The following is a 17,619-nucleotide window of genomic DNA, read 5'->3' as shown; positions in this document are numbered from 1 at the left end:
TTGAGTTTTGTTTGGTTTCTGTTTATTTCCAATCAAAATCCCTTCTAGTGGGACAGCTAGACCACAGAATTGTGCCCTTTCTGATATCAGAGCCATGGAGCAATACACTTTCCAACAATGTTTTAGATGTATGGTGTGTTGCAAAGTAGAAGTGAGGTTTTGAACTGAAAAGGGTTGCACCAGTAACCAATCCTGGGGTCAAATGAGATTATGCTCCTGATCGAAGCTTGCATGCCTTGATCCGCAGGATTTTAGGTTAGCTGTGTGTGTGTGTGTGTGTGTGTGTGTGTGTGTGTGTGTGTGTGTGTGTGTGTGTGTGTGTGTGTGTGTGTATGTGTGTGTGTGTGTGTGTGTGTGTGTGTGTGTGAGCATTGCAATAGAGTATGTGTGTGCTCACATGCATGCCTGTGCCTGTGTATGTGTATGTGAGTGCGTGAATGATCAGGTGGGTGTGTGTGTGTGTGTGTGTGTGTGTGTGTGTGTGTGTGTGTGTGTGTGTGTGTATTTACAGTGATATTCAATCTCTCCCTATCCCAGTCTGCCTTCCCCACTTGCTTCAAGATGTCCACCATTGTTCCTGTACCAAAGAAAGCAAAGGTAACTGAACTAAATGACTATCGCCCCGTAGCACTCACTTCTGTCATCATGAAGTGCTTTGAGAGGCTAGTTAAGGATCATATCACCTCTACCTTACCGGACACCCTAGACCGACTACAATTTGCTTACCACCCCAATAGATCCACAGATGATGCAATCACCATTGCACTGCACACTGCCCTATCACATCTGGACAAGAGGAATACCTATGTAAGAATGCTGTTCACTGACTATAGGTCAGCCTTCAACACCATAGTACCCTCCAAGCTCATCATTAAGCTTGTGGCCCTGGGTCTGAACCCCGCCCTGTGCAACTGGGTCCTGGACTTCCTGACAGGCCGCCCCCAGGTGGTGAAGGTAGGAAACAACACCTCCACTTCGCTGATCCTCAATACAGGGGCCCCACAAGGGTGTGTGCTCAGCCCCCTCCTGTACTCCCTGTTCACCCATGACTGCGTGTCCACGCACGCCTCCAACTCAATCATCAAGTTTGCAGACGACACAACAGTAGTAGACCTGATTACCAACTACGACGAGACAGCATACAGGGAGGAGGTGAGGGCCCTGGCGGAGTGGTGCCAGGAAAATAACCTCTCCCTCAACGTCAACAAAACGAAGGAGCTGATCATGGACTTCAGGAAACAGCAGAGGGTGCACCCCCCTATCCACATCGATGGGACCTCAGTGGAGAAGGTGGAAAGCTTCAAGTTCCTCGGCATACACATCACTGACAATCTGAAATGGTCCACCCACACAGACAGTGTGGTGAAGAAGGCACAACAGCCTCAGGAGGCTGAAGAAATTCAGCTTGGCCCCTAAGACCCTCACAAACAGATGCACAGTTGAGAGCATCCTGTCGGCTGTATTACCGCCTGGTACGGCAACTGCACCGCCCGCAACCGCAGGGTTCTCCAGAGGGTGGTGGGTCTGCCCAAAGCATCACCGGGGGCACACTGCCTGCCCTCCAGGACACCTACAGCACCCAATGTCACAGGAAGGCCAAAAATATCATTAAGGACATCAACCATCCGAGCCACAGCCTGTTCACCCGGCTATCATCCAGAACTTTAATAATGTTTACATACTGCTTTACTCATCTCATATGTATACAGTGGGGAAAAAAAGTATTTAGTCAGCCACCAATTGTGCAAGTTCTCCCACTTAAAAAGATGAGAGAGGCCTGTAATTTTCATCATAGGTACACGTCAACTATGCCAGACAAATTGAGGAAAAAAAATCCAGAAAATCACATTGTAGGATTTTTTATGAATTTATTTGCAAATTATGGTGGAAAATAAGTATTTGGTCACCTACAAACAAGCAAGATTTCTGGCTCTCACAGACCTGTAACTTCTTATTTTAGAGGCTCCTCTGTCCTCCACTCGTTACCTGTATTAATGGCACCTGTTTGAACTTGTTATCAGTATAAAAGACACTTGTCCACAACCTCAAACAGTCACACTCCAAACTCCACTATGGCCAAGACCAAAGAGCCGTCAAAGGACACCAGAAACAAAATTGTAGACCTGCACCAGGCTGGGAAGACTGAATCTGCAATAGGTAAGCAGCTTGGTTTGAAGAAATCAACTGTGGGAGCAATTATTAGGAAATGGAAGACATACAAGACCACTGATAATCTCCCTCGATCTGGGGCTCTACGCAAGATCTCACCCCGTGGGGTCAAAATGATCACAAGAACGGTGAGCAAAAATCCCAGAACCACACGGGGGGACATAGTGAATGACCTGCAGAGAGCTGGGACCAAAGTAACAAAGCCTACCATCAGTAACACACTACGCCGCCAGGGACTCAAATCCTGCAGTGCGAGACGTGTCCCCCTGCTTAAGCCAGTACATGTCCAGGCCCGTCTGAAGTTTGCTAGAGTGCATTTGGATGATCGAGAAGAGGATTGGGAGAATGTCAGATGAAACCAAAATATAACTTTTTGGTAAAAACTCAACTCGTCGTGTTTGGAGGACAAAGAATGCTGAGTTGATTCCAAAGAACACCATACCTACTGTGAAGCATGGGGGTGGAAACATCATGCTTTGGGGCTGTTTTTCTGCAAAGGGACCAGGACGACTGATCCGTGTAAAGGAAAGAATGAATGGGGCCATGTATCGTGAGATTTTGAGGGAAAACCTCCTTCCGTCAGCAAGGGCATTGAAGATGAAACGTGGCTGGGTCTTTCAGCATGACAATGATCCCAAACACACCGCCCGGGCAACGAAGGAGTGGCTTCGTAAGAAGCATTTCAAGGTCCTGGAGTGGCCTAGCCAGTCTCCAGATCTCAACCCCATAGAAAATCTTTGGAGGGAGTTGAAAGTCTGTGTTGCCCAGCGACAGCCCCAAAACATCACTGCTCTAGAGGAGATCTGCATGGAGGAATGGGCCAAAATACCAGCAACAGTGTGTGAAAACCTTGTGAAGACTTACAGAAAACGTTTGACCTGTGTCATTGCCAACAAAGGGTATATAACAAAGTATTGAGAAACTTTTGTTATTGACCAAATACTTATTTTCCACCATAATTTGCAAATAAATTCATTAAAAATCCTACAATGTGATTTTCTGGATTTTTTTTCTCATTTTGTCTGTCATAGTTGACGTGTACCTATGATGAAAATTACAGGCCTCTCTCATCTTTTTAAGTGGGAGAACTTGCACAATTGGTGGCTGACTAAATACTTTTTTTCCCCACTGTATACTGTATTCTATTCTACTGCATGTTAGTCAATGCCACTCCGACATTGCTCGTCCTAATATTTATTTTACTTTTAGATTTGTGTATTGTTGTGAATTGTTAGATACTACTGCACTGTTGGAGCTAGGAACACAAGCATTTCGCTACACCTGCAATAACATCTGCTAAATATGTGTATGTGACCAATAACATTTGATTTTGATTTGATTTGATTTTTTGCTTGTCCTATTCCCTGTGACACTGGGAGCATTAATATGATTAGTAGTGTGTTAACCCTGTCCTGGTGGTACCATGCATGCTGTAAGCCCCTGTGCAGTAAAGATCTTTCTCAGCCCCCCCCCCCACACACACACACCCACACTGCTCACTGCCCCATAACACCTTAATCCAGTGTGAAAGCAATTGGCTCTGGGAGCTTGGATCAATAGCCCCAGCCATGCCAGCCAGCAGGAGAGCCAGGAGCCAGGGGCAGCTAGCCAGGGGGAACATCTCTGGCCCCGGCCCAGCTACAATCAATTTAGATCCACCATTGATTCAGTGATTAAAATATAAAGAGCAGACACGCTCAAGCGTCCAGGTGTTTTAGTGTGTGTTTGGGTGTGTGAAAGAGTGAGAGAGACGAGTGAGAGACACGAAGTGTGTGTGGGAGTGGGTGGGGGGGCTGTTTGTGTGTGCGATATGATTTTTTTTTTACCATCTGTGGTAAAGTGGGAATTGCATTTAATCTAGCACCTTTGAGGAGAAGCCTAGGTAAAAAAATATCCTAATCAAATTTGTCCTGCTTGGGGAAAAGTGTGCGCAGGTGTGTGTGTGTGTGTGTGTGTGTGTGTGTGTGTGTGTGTATGCAACAAGCTCTCACGGTCTGCAGAATTAGAAGTTCATGCACGTTCTCCAAATGTCAAATTTCGAAGTTGCTCCAAATGTCAAATTTCGAAGTGTTTTTGTTCCTTCTGCTGCTCTGTATCATTCCATTTATCCAAACGTCAAATTTCTAGGTTAAGGGTTAAGTTTAGGCTCTCATTCTGAATGGTTAAGATAAGGGTTAAGGTTTGGGATAGTGTTAAAACCAACAACAACAAAAACCCACTGTCCACAACTGGGATCGAACAGGCAACCTTCTGATCCAGAGTCATCGGATTACGTCCATCCAGTACCGCCACCGCCACCGCCACAGCAAAACCCTACTTGATGTTAATAGCGCTCACTGTTGCCCCTAGTGGCCAATATTGAAGGCATTTCCCGACAGCCTCATGGCCTCCATATTCGACGTCAATCTTGAACAACCTGGCCGGTGTTTGTGTGTGTGTGTGTGGTTGTGTTAATTTCAGGGTGTGTGTGGTTGTGTTTTTGTGTGCTTGGAAGTGTGTTATTGTGCACACTGGTGTGTGTGTTTGTGTCAGCTTCTCTGTCTGTGTGTGTGTGTGTGTGTGTGTGTGTGTGTGTGTGTGTGTGTGTGTTTGTGTGTGTGTGTGTGTAAATCAAATCAAATCAAATTGTATTTGTCACATACACGTTTTTAGCAGATGTTATTGCGGGTGTAGCGAAATGCTTGTGCTTCTAGCTCCGACAGTGCAGTAATATCTAACAAGTGTGTGTGTGTGTGTGTGTGTGTGTGTGCATGCGTGCGTGTGTTAGTGCGTGCGTGCATGCATGTTTAACATGATTGTGGGTGGCAGGTAGCCTAGTGGTTAAGAGCGTTGGGCTAGTAACCAAAAGGTCGCTGATTTGAATCCCCGAACCGACTAGGTGAAAAATCTGTTGATGTGTCCTTGAGCAAGAGCGTCTGCTAAGCGACTCAAATGTCAAAATGTTTAATGACTACCTCATCTCTTTACCCCACACATACAATTATCTGTAAGGTCCCTCAGTCGAGCAGTGAATTTCAAACACAGATTCAACCACAAAAACAAGGGAGGTTTTCCAATGCCTTGCAAAGAAGAGCACTTATTGGTAGATGGGTACAAAAAAAGCAAACATTGAATATCCCTTTGAGCATGGTGCAGTTATTAATTACACTTTGGATGGTGTATCAATACACCCAGTCACTACAAAAATACGGGCATCCTTCCTAACTCAGTTGCTGGAGAGGAAGGAAACCGCTCAGGGATATCAACATGAGGCCAATGATGACTTTAAAACAGTTACAGAGTTTAATGGCTGTGACAGGAGAAAACTGAGGACGGATCAACAACATTGTAGTTACTCCACAATACTAACCTAACTGACAGAGTTAAAAGAAGGAAGCCTGTACAGAATACAAATATTCCAAAACATGCATCCTGTTTGCAACAAGGCACTAAAGTAATACTGCAAAAAATGTGGCAAAGCAATTAACTCTTTGTCCTGAATAGAAAGTGTTATGTTTGGGGCAAATCCAATACAACACATTACTGAGTACCATTCTCTGTATTTTCAAGCATAGTGGTGGCTGCATTATGTTATGGGTATGCTTGTAATCGTTAAGGAATGGGGAGTTTTTCAGGATAAAAAAGAAACGTAATGGAGCTAAGCGCAGGCTAAATCCCTCCAAGTCCTCCTCCTCACTATGGCTTCAGACCCCAAGGCAGACCCAACCAGCCCTTCAGACACAACGGCTGGGCTCTGCCTGGCCAGAGAGGGGGGCATGGATACTGGAGTGGCATTCCAGGCCTGGCTTACTGTTAGGGACCACTGTAGCAAGTGTTGATGTTAGTATTAGCCTGTTCCAGGTGCCCAGGTTCCCTGAGCTGTTGAGGGTAACCACTAGAGCAAGCAATAGTTCATGGGCGGCAGGTAGCCTGGCGGTTAGGGAACATTGGGCCAGTAACCGAAAGGTTTCTGGTTTGAATCCCCGAGTCGACTAGGTGAAAAATCTGTTGATGTGCCCTTGAGCAAGGCACTTAACCCTAATTGCTCCTCGAAGTCACTCTGGATAAGAGTGTCTGCTAAATGACTAAAATGTAAAATGTAGAGGAAAACCTGGTTCAGTCTGCTTTCCACCAGACACTGGGAGATGAAATCATCTTTCAGCAGGACAATGAGCTTAAACACAAGGCCAAATCTACACCGGAGTTGGTTACCAAGAAGACAGTGAGTGGCCGAGTTACAGTTTTGACTTAAATATTCTTGAAAATCTATGGCAAGACTTGAAAATGGTTGTCTAGCAATGATCAACAACCAATTTGACAGAACTTGAAACATTTTGAAAATAATAATAGCCAAATATTGTACAATCCAGTTGTGCAAATCTCTTAGAGACTTACCCAGAAAGACTCACAGGTGTAATCGCTGCCAAAGGTGATTCTAACATGTATTGACTCAGGGGTGTGAATAGTTATGTAAATTAGATATTTCTGTATTTCATTTTCAATACATTTGCAAAAATTTCTAAAAACATATTTTCACTTTGTCATCATGGGTTATTGTCTGTAGATGGGTGAGAAAATAATCGATTTAATCAATTTGGATTCAGGCTGTAACACAACAAAATGTGGAATAAGTCAAGGGGTATGAATACTTTCTGAAGGCACTGTACATGCGAGTGTGTTTTCATGTATGTGTCTATCCATATTCAATCAATCTGGGCTGTGCCATGCAGGTGTGTTTGCGTGTTGCGTGTACATCTTGTACATGCGTGTTTCTTGGTATGTGAGAGCAGATATGTTAGCGTGTTCTCAGTTATACAGTGCATTAGGAAAGTATTCAGACCACTTCACTTTTTCCAATTTTTTTCACGTTACAGCCTTATTTTAAAATGGATTAAATAAAACAATTTCCTCATCAATCTACACGCAATACCCCATAATGACAAAGCGAAAACAGGTTTTTAGAAATTTTGCAAATGTATTTCAAATAAAAAACTAAACAAACTCATTTACATAAGTATTCAGACAGTTTACTATGAGACTCGAAATGGAGGTCAGGTGCATCCTGTTTCCAATGATCATCCTTTAGATGTTTCTACAACTTTATTGGAGTCCACCTGTGGTCAATTCAATTGATTGGACTTGATTTGGAAAGGCACACACCTGTGTATATAAGGTCCCACAGTGGACAGTGAATGTCAGAGCAAAAACCAAGCCATGAGGTCAAAGGAATTGTCTGTAGAGCTCCGAGACAGGATTGTGTCGAGGCACAGATCTGGGGAAGGGTACCAAAAAATGTCTGCAGCATTGAAGGTCCCCAAGAACACAGTGGCTTCTATCATTCTTAAATGGAAGAAGATTGGAACCAACAACTCTTCCTAGAGCTGGCCACCCGGCCAAACTGAGCAATCGGGGGAGAAGGGCCTTGGTCAGGGAGGTGACCAAGAACCTGATGGTCACTCTGACAGAGTTTCAGAGGTCCTCTGTGGAGATGGGAGAACCTTCCAGAAGGACAACCATCTCTGCAGCACTCCACCAATCAGGCCTTTATGGTGGAGTGGCAAGACGGGAAGCCACTCCTCAGTAAAAGGCACAACAGCCCGCTTGGAGTTTGCCAAAGGCACCTAAAGACTCTCAGACTATGATGAATAAGATTATCTGGTCTGATGAAACCAAGATTGAACTCTTTGGCCTGAATGCCAAACGTCACATCTGGAGGAAACCAGGCACCGCTCATCACCTGGCCAATATCATCCCTACGGTGAAGCATGGTGGTGGCAGCATCATGCTGTGGGGATGTTTTTCAGCAGCAGGGACTGGGAGACTAGTCAGGATTGAGAGAAAGATGTACGGAGCAAAGTACAGAGAGATCCTTGATGAAAACCTGCTCCAGAGCGCTCAGGACCTCAGACCCTAAGCACACAGCCTAGACAATGCATGAGTGGCTTCGGGACAAGTCTCTGAATATCCTTGAGTGGCCCAGCCAGAGCCCGGACGTGAACCCAATCGAACATCTCTGGAGAGACCTGCAAATAGCTGTACATCGATGCTCCCCATCCAACCTGACAGAGCTTGAGAGGATCTGCAGAGAAGAATGGGAGAAACTCCCCAAATACAGGTGTGCTAAGCTTGTAGTGTCATACCCAAGAAGAGTCAAGGCTGTAATTGCTGCCAAAGGTGCTTCAACAAAGTACTGAGTAAAGGGTCTGAATACTTATGTAAATGTCATACTTCATTTTTGTTATTTGTTTTTGCTAACCATTTGTAAAGAATACAACTGTTTTTGCTTTGTCATTATGGGGTATTGTGTGTAGATTGATGAAGGGGAAAAAAACAATTTAATCCATTTTAGAAAAAGGCTGTAACGGAACAAAATGTGGAAAAAGTCAAGGGGTCTGAATACTTTCCTAATGCACTACATGAATATTGTCCTTTTCGTGTATGTAGGTGTGTGTGTGTCACTGGCAGGTCAGGTCACAGTGTGGTGTATGCTGATGGGTCAGTGTGTGTAGGTGTACTTTTGTTTTTGAATTATGCATTGTGTGTGTGTGTGTGTGTGTGTGTGTATGTGTATGTGTGTGTGTGTGTGTGTGTGTGTGTGTGTGTGTATATGTGAGAGTGAGTGAGTGAGTGAGTGTGACTCAGTACCAACTAAAAAGCACACAGATATACAGTATGGTGTGGGGAGGGAGTACTGTAATTTCTCACAGCCTTTGTATCTTCTTTCAGTTCTTCTCACTTATGCTCCTCACCCCTTTTCATGCTACACTAACCAAATTTGGTACACATATTCTGACCACCAAGGTAGCATGTTATCATTTTTCTACTAATCAGAGGAGGCTGGTAGGAGGAGCTATAGGAGGAAGTGCTCATTGTAATACCTGGAATGGAATAAATGGAACAGTATCAAACACATCAAACATGTTTGACACCATTCCAATTACTCAATTGAGCCTGTCCTCCTATAGCTCATCCCACCAGCCTCCATTGCTACTAATATGACGTTTTATTACCCTGTTCCAAGAATTTCAGTCTAAATGGTGCATTAAGGGAAATGAAGGGTATTTTTCTTCCACCATGGCTATAATAGTTCTTATATGGGGTGTGTGTATGTTCGCGTGCTTGCGTGCTGCTCTGTAGAGTTCCAAGCCTGTGTGCCTTGTCCCAAGGTATCAGTTTATCATTGAGTAACATCAGTCTGGTCACTGGAACAACAGCCTAGAGCAGAAAGACTGTTGTTTCTCCATGTCAGAAGAATGAATGTAAAAACCTGAAGAATGTGCAGTGCACTATATAAAGGATAATTTGTCAGTTTATTATGCATTGACCCCAACCTCAGTGTTTGGAGGCCCTCCCGCTCATGAACAAACACAGACACGTCATTGAGCTTGCATACATACTTTAACCGAAACACTCCCACACCCACATACAGACATATGCTTACACATTCCTACATACACTATATATATTTACAAAAGTATGTGGACACCCCTTCAAATTAGTGGATTCAGCTATTTCAGCCACACCCGTTGCTGACCGGTGTATAAAATCGAGCACACCGCCATGCAATCTCCATAGACAAACATTGGCAGTAGAATGGCCTTACTGAAGAGCTCAGTGACTTTCAACGTGGCACCGTCATAGGATGCCAGCTTTCCAGCAAGTCAGTTCATAAAATTTCTGCCCTGCTAGAGCTGCCCCGGTCAACTGTAAGTGCTGTTATTTTGAGGTGGAAACGTCTAGGAGAAACAACGGCTCAGCCGCGAAGTGGTAGGCCATACAAGCTCACAGAACGGGACCCCCGAGTGCTGAAGCGCGTAAAAATCGTCTGTCCTCGGTTGCAACACTCACTACCGAGTTCCAAACTGCCTCTGGATGCAACATCAGCACAATAACTATTAGTCGGGAGCTTAATGAAATGGGTTTCCATGGCCGAGCAGCCGCACACAAGCCTAAGATCACCATGCCTAATGCCAAGCGTTGGCTAGAGAGGTGTAAAGCTCGCCACCTTTGGACTCTGGAGCAGTGGAAACGCATTCTCTGGAGTGATGAATCACGCTTCACCATAAATGTTTCACCAACGCTACCTGCCCCAATGCATAGTGCCAACTGTAACATTTGGTGGAGGAAACATTTATGATCTGGGGGTGTTTTTCATGGTTCGGGCTAGGCCCCTTAGTTTCAGTGAAGGGAAATCTTAACGCTACCGCATACAATGACATTCTAGACGATTCTGTGCTTCCAACTTTGTGGCAACCGATTGGGAAAGTCCCTTTCCTGTTTCAGCCCTGTGCACAAAGTGAGGTCCATACAGAAATGGTTTGTCGAGATCGGGTTGCGAGAACTTGACTGGCCTGCACAGAGCCTTGACCTCAACCCCATCGAACACCTTTAGGATGAATTGGAACGCTGACTGCGAGCCAGGCCTAATCGCCCAACATCAGTGTCCGACCTCACTAATGCTCTTGTGGCTGAATGGAAGCAAGTCCCCGCAGCAATGTTCCAACATGTAGTGGAAAGCCTTCCCAGAAGAGTGGAGGCTGTTGTAGCAGCAAAGGGGGGACCAACTCAATATTAATGCCCATGATTTAGGAATGAGATGTTCGACGAGCAGGTGTCCACATACCTTTGGTCATGTAGTGTATATTCTTATACAAACATACTTATACATTCCCTTTTAACTTTGAACACATACAAACACACAAACTAGCATAACACAAACTCACACACGCAAATACAGATTCACCATTCCATTAATTTAGCAACGTGCATGCCCCGCCCACCTGAGGATCTGTCTTTTTCAGCCATCTACAGTTGAAGTCGGAAGTTTACATACACTTAGGTTGGAGTCATTAAAACTCGTTTTTCAACCACTCCACAAATTTGTTGTTAACAAACTATAGTTTTGGCAAGTCGGTTAAGACATCTATTTTGTGCATGACACAAGTAATTTTTACAACAATTGTTTACAGACAGATTATTTCACTTATAATTCACTGTATCACAATTCCAGTGGGTCAGAAGTTGACTGTGCCTTTAAACAGCTTGGAAAAATCCAGAAAATGATGTCATGGCTTTAGAAGCTTCTGATAGGATAATTGACATCGTTTGAGTCAATTGGAGGTGTACCTGTGGATGTATTCAAGGCCTACCTTCAAACTCGCTTGACATCATGGGAAAATCAAAAGAAATCAGCCAAGACCTCAGATAAAAGTCTGGTTCATCCTTGGGAGCAAACGCCTGAACGTACCACGTTCATCTGTACAAACAATAGTACGCAAGTATAAACACCATGGGACCACGCAGCCATCATACCGCTCAGGAAGGAGACGCATTCTGTCTCCTAGAGATGAACGTACTTTGGTGCGAAAAGTGCAAATCAATCCCATCCCAGAACAACAGCAAAGGACCTTGTGAAGATGCTGGAGGAAACAGGTACAAAAGTATCTATATCCACAGTAAAACAAGTCCTATATCGACATAACCTGAAAGGCCGCTCAGCAAGGAAGAAGCCACTGCTCCAAAACCGCCATAGAAAAGCCAGACAATGGTTTGCAACTGCACATGGGGACAAAGATCGTACTTTTTGGAGAAATGTCCTCTGGTCTGATGAAACAAAAATTAGAACTGTTTGGCCATAATGACCATCGTTATGTTTGGAGGAAAAAGGGGGTTGCTTGCAAGCCGAAGAACACCATCCCAACCGTGAAGCACAGGGGTGGCAGCATCATGATGTGGGGGTGCTTTGCTGCAGGAGGGACTGGTGCACTTCACAAAATAGATGGCATCATGAGGAAGGAAAATTATGTGGATATATTGAAGCAACATCTCAAGACATCAGTTAGGAAGTTAAAGCTTGGTCGCAAAATGGGTCTTCCACATTGACAATGACCCCAAGCATACTTCCAAAGTTGTGGCAAAATGTTTTAAGGACAATAAAGTCAAGGTATTGGAGTGGCCATTACAAAGCCCTGACCTCAATCCTATAGAAAATGTGTGGGCAGAACTGAAAATGTGTGTGTGAGCAAGGAAGGCTACCCGAAACGTTTGACCCAAGTTAAACAATTTAAAGGTGACGCTACCAAATACTAATTGAGTGGATGTACACTTCTGACCCACTGGGAATGTGATGAAAGAAATCATTCTCTCTCTACTATTATTCTGACATTTCACATTCTTAAAATAAAGTGATGATCCTAACTGACCTAAGACAGTTTACTAGGATTAAATGTCAGGAATTGTGAAAAACTGAGTTTAAATGTATTTGGCGAAGGTGTATGTAAACTTCCGACTTCAACTGTATTTCCTGTGTTTGAGGGGTGCAAAATCCACTTCTCACTTAAATCTCGCTGGATGGATTGCTTTCATTTTACTCTTTCATACTCTTTCTTGTGCCTTGTTTTTCACCGTTAATGTTACGACCGCGGAAATATTTTTAATGACCTGTCAAACACCACTCGGTAATGGCAGAAATGACTCAATGGAATACATTGTCTTTCTGTTGCATCTATAAGAATGCTAAAGCTTCGTCTGGGATTTAACACATCATCTTGACACTTACATCAAGAAAGAGAAGAAAGAGAACATTATTTTGATGGGTGTTCATTTTTTGTAGAACTGAAAAAAGTAATAATTTGCTACAGTTAAAATCCCATTGGGCACAGACGTCAATTCAACTTCTATTCCATGTTGGTTCAATGTAATGTCATTGAAATTATGTGGATTCAATCAGTGTGCCCAGTGGGATATTTACAAATTAGATGCGCTGAAATGAAAGTATCTTCTGAAAATGTACACTGAGATTATAATAATATTATAGGTGTAATCTATAGCCAAGCCTGTTGATTTTTAATCCGAGGGTATACTGCTATTGACACACTTGTTGACTTATGCAACAGAACTTGACAAGAACAGTAATTAATGAGGCAGTCTAGACAGTGCAGGTGAGCGCAGGTAGGCCTAGACAGAGGAGGTTTATGTGGATGCAGCCCTGTTACACCCCTTTGTGTTAATGTTTTCATATATGCAAAAACACCCTGTGTATTTTTGCAAATTAGGCACATATAATTGTCTTTATTTTAACACAAAATATAAAATAAATACCTGATACATTAAAAAATCTATATACTGTATGAAATGAAATTTGACAATAAATTCTATACCTGAACTCCCACCAAAATCCCTGAACACCAATGTATTATTTGTCCGTGCCAGTAAAATGTTTTATGTACTATAATTCAGTCTATACCTGATTCATTAAACAATTCAAACAGTTTGGAGTATCCTAATACATTGTGTTTCCTTGTCTGTCTCTCTCTCTCTCTCTCTCTCTCTCTCTCTCTCTCTCTCTCTCTCTCTCTCTCTCTCTCTCTCTCTCTCTCTCTCTCTCTCTCTCTCTCTCACTGTCTCTCTCTCTGTTTTTGTATATATGTCTGTCTCTCTCTCTTTGTATGTCTGTCTCTCTCTCTTTGTATGTCTCTCTCTATCTTTATATATCTGTCTCTCTCTCTCTCTTTGTATGTCTCTCTCTTTGTCTCTTTGTCTCTGTCTCTTGGTCTCTCTCTTTGTATTTCTCTCTCTCTCTCTCTCTGTTTTTGTATATATGTCTGTCTCTCTCTCTCTCTCTTTGTATGTATCTCGCTCTCTCTTTGTATGTCTCTTTATCTTTGTATCTCTCTCTCTCTCTCTCTCTCTCTCTCTCTCTCTCTCTCTCTCTCTCTCTCTCTCTCTCTCTCTCTCTCTCTCTCTCTCTCTCTCTCTCTCTCTCTCTCTCACACACACACACATACTCACACACACACACACTATAAAATGCCTGCCATGCCTTTTCCTCCCTCAAACCATTAAACAAGGGAGCAACAAGACTCCAACCCGAAACAGTGTCTTTTGATTCCTCGTAACATCGACGATGTAATAAGCACAGCCATCCATCCCTAAGCAGACAGAGAGTTAGTAGACCAGCAGTTCCTAGGGCTGTTGTGGTGACTGTATTACCGCCACACCAGCGGTCACGAGTCATGACCGCAATCAAATTCCACGCGACCATTTAGTCAAGGTAACTAGTCTTCTCCAAATCTGCGCACTGATGCTGCTGATGGTCATTAGTAGCCTACCAATCTTGCTAACTGCCAGTCACTAATGGCCTGGTATTCAGCACTCTATTGTACCTCTAATCACTCGGACATCAATGCAAATGTTTGAAAATCAAATGAAACACTTCATGAGAGCCCATGAGCTCATGTTGCGCAAAATCTCTATAGGCTATGCAATTGCGTGAGAAAACAGAGTTTTGATGGCCTCTATTAAAAATAGGAGGATCCCATCAGCTTTCTATAGGCTAGGCCTACTATATATTTTTCTCAACTGTCCTAATATTTAGCACATTGCTTCGCTTTACAACAGGAGTAGCCTACCTGGCTGGCATGAAAATGAACCGCGGGAAAAGCGTCCTCCATTCTCTACTTGAGTGCATAGTTGACATGTATTTTTTTCCCCTGACCCTGTTCCGACAGGTGCATGATAATGGCCCATTCTAAATCAAAGCTAATTTCACAAATATATTATTTAGAATATGTAAAGACAAGATTAAATTAAGAATAATCTGATGGGTGACAATATTATCACTTGTGAATGATTCCCAGCGTGTGCAGTAAGGCAAGAAACAGCGCATGCCTTTTTTTTTGCGACTTTTCCAAATCGTATTCGCACACATCATGTCGTCTAGACCATAGGCCTATATGTTTTCATAAGGTTTGTATCACAACTAAAGAGGCAAAATTGCTCCAAACGTAGCCTATAGGCCTAGGACTCCTGGAACACGGTTAGAAAGCCCATAGAATACAGAGCCTAGTGAAACGTGTTCCTATAAACCCAGTCATTGCGAAGTCGCATGTGAAAACAAAGTTTGACTGGCCATTATTTAAAAGAGGATCCAAGTTTTCTCCTGCTGCTCTATTTATTGCTCAATTCTTAAAATTAAGCACATCCATCCGGTTTACAACTGGTGTAGCGCCTAAGTTTCAAGTTTGGCTAAGATAATTTTCACCATAGAAAATGCACCTTTATAAAAAAGCATTACATGCATAATCACATTTACAGTCTTATGTAATATAGCCTACTATTCGTAATGTGATGAGTAGATTGGATTGCAAAAAAAGACAGTTAAATGTATGGCTAAGCGCATATAGCATAGAATAGGCCTAGGCTACAGTGCCTTGCAAAAGTATTCATCCCCCTTGGCGTTTTTCCTATTTTGTTGCATTACAACCTGTAATTTAAATGGATTTTTATTTTGGATTTCATGTAATGGACATACACAAAATAGTCCAAATTGATGAAGTGAAGCGAAAAAAATAACTTGTTAAAAAAATTATAAAAAATAAATAACGGAAAAGTGGTACGTGCATATGTATTCACCCCCTTTGCTATGAAGCCCCTAAATAAGATATGGTGCAACCAATTATCTTCAGAAGTCTTGGAATGGACTAGTCAAAGCCCAGACCTCAATCCAATTGAGAATCTGTGGTATGACTTAAAGATTGATGTACACCAGTGGAACCCATCCAACTTGAAGGAGCTGGAGCAGTTTTGCCTTGAAGAATGGGCAAAAATCCCAGCGGCTAGATGTGCCAAGCTTATAGAGACATACCCCCCAAGTGACTTGCAGCTGTAATTGCTGCAAAAGGTGGCTCTACAAAGTATTGACTTTGGGGGGTTGAATAGTTATGCACGCTCAAGTTTTCAGTTTTTTGGTTTTGTGTTATTTCTTGTTTGTTTCACAATAACAAATATGTTGCATCTTCAAAGTGGTAGGCATGTCGTGTAAATGAAATGATACAAACCCCTAAGAAATCAATTTTAATTCCAGGTTGTAAGGCAACAAAATAGGAAAAATGCCAAAGGGGGTGAATACTTTCGCAAGCCACTGATATATCAGATATGTTTCTTCTTTCTTCTTTCTTAGCCTTTAATAAACACATTTCATGCAATTCATATAGAAGATGACGTCCATCTAAACTGGAGGAGGAAATTATTGTCCAAAAACAAACGTTTAAGTAGCACTGACCCAACAATGATAAATAGTGAATATAGATATTATTATTATTATTATTATTATTATTATTATTATTATTATTATTATTATTATTATTATTATTATTTATTTATTTTTTCTTAGGGGGTAGATCAGTTTTAATATTGCAGATAGATTGTGGCTTCCATCTATGTAATTGTCTGCATCATTTCCAATCCCCCATATATATATTTTTTGGTAAATATATATATATATATATATATATATATATATATATATATATATATAAAATATATATATTGTTATACATTTTCCTATATTATTTATCCTCACCGGAAGATTATTTTTCCTCACCAGGGATATTGCAGATGCTCTCCATTGGTGCTAATAAGATAGGCTGTACTGTTGTTCGCTCAATTAAGTTGAGAATTTTGATAACTAAAAGACAGATTAGTCCTTTCATTGTCTTCTCTTTACAGCAATAACCATTTGCTTTCCAAACTATGTTTTCCCACAATTGTATTTTGAAATATTGCGATATGCCTGGCTTGGCCTCTACTTTTCACAGACAGTCACAACTCAACAATAATCTGCCCAAATTGCATGTGCTGCCTTTCCTTCTGACTATAGGCAATGCAATTGAATAAAACATTAATTTTTTTGTTGTTGATAAATATCCTCTGTGGCCAAATAATGCTGTAGTAGCCCATTTTGAATGATTTTATTTATTTATGTATAGACAGAAGTAGGCTAATTAGGCTATATAATTTTGCAATTTATACTGAACAAAAATATAAATGCAACATGCAACAATTTCAAAGATTTTACTGAGTTACAGTTCATATAATGAAATCAGTCAATTGGATTTAAATTCATTAGGCCCTACTCTATGGATTTGACATGACTGGACAGGGGCGCAACCATGGGCGGTCCAGCCAATCAGAATGAGTTTTTCCCCACAAAAGGGTTTTATTACAGACAGAAGTACTCCTCAGTTTCAACAGCTGTCCGGGTGGCTGGTCTCAGTGATCCTGCAGGTGAAGAAGCCGGATGTGGAGGTCTGAATCAGTGGCTTGTAGGTTATGCGTGGAAGCCAGGAGATGCTAAACGTGTTTATGTTCATTAACGTTCAATTACCGTGAGACCGGCAGTTATTTGCTTGACAATCACTGGCTGACAAAATGTCATGACCGGCACAGCCCTAGGAATGCCTGTTCAATTTAAACAGGACGGATGCAGATTTATCTGCGACAGAATTTATTATTCTATGTGGTAGATTCCCCATTGCCGTGTGACAGACTTGGAATTGGAAATAGTAACAAGGCTGTCACTTAGCATTCAATGAGCAACGACTGGGACACTGCTGCTGCAGAGGATGCAAGACGCGAGATGATCTCTGAGCTCTCTCTCCTCCCTCTCCCTTTTTCTTTCTTTATATCTCG

The 17,619-nt window shown here is 42.3% G+C and overlaps 1 protein-coding gene across 1 annotated transcript in view; it reads left to right on the top strand.

Moving 5' to 3' along the window:
• Positions 1-17,619, top strand: part of LOC311099071 (ephrin type-B receptor 1) — a gene marked incomplete at both ends in the record, with an annotated part of 313,995 nt that overhangs the window by 185,733 nt on the left and 110,643 nt on the right. The gene's annotated exons all lie outside the window — the stretch shown is intronic.

The sequence above is a fragment of the Coregonus lavaretus genome (genome assembly GCF_964263955.1).
Source record: "Coregonus lavaretus genome assembly, chromosome: 23".
Lineage (NCBI taxonomy): Eukaryota > Metazoa > Chordata > Actinopteri > Salmoniformes > Salmonidae > Coregonus > Coregonus lavaretus.
The sequence above is the reverse complement of the archived record's forward strand: the minus strand, read 5'-3'. Positions and strand labels throughout refer to the sequence as shown.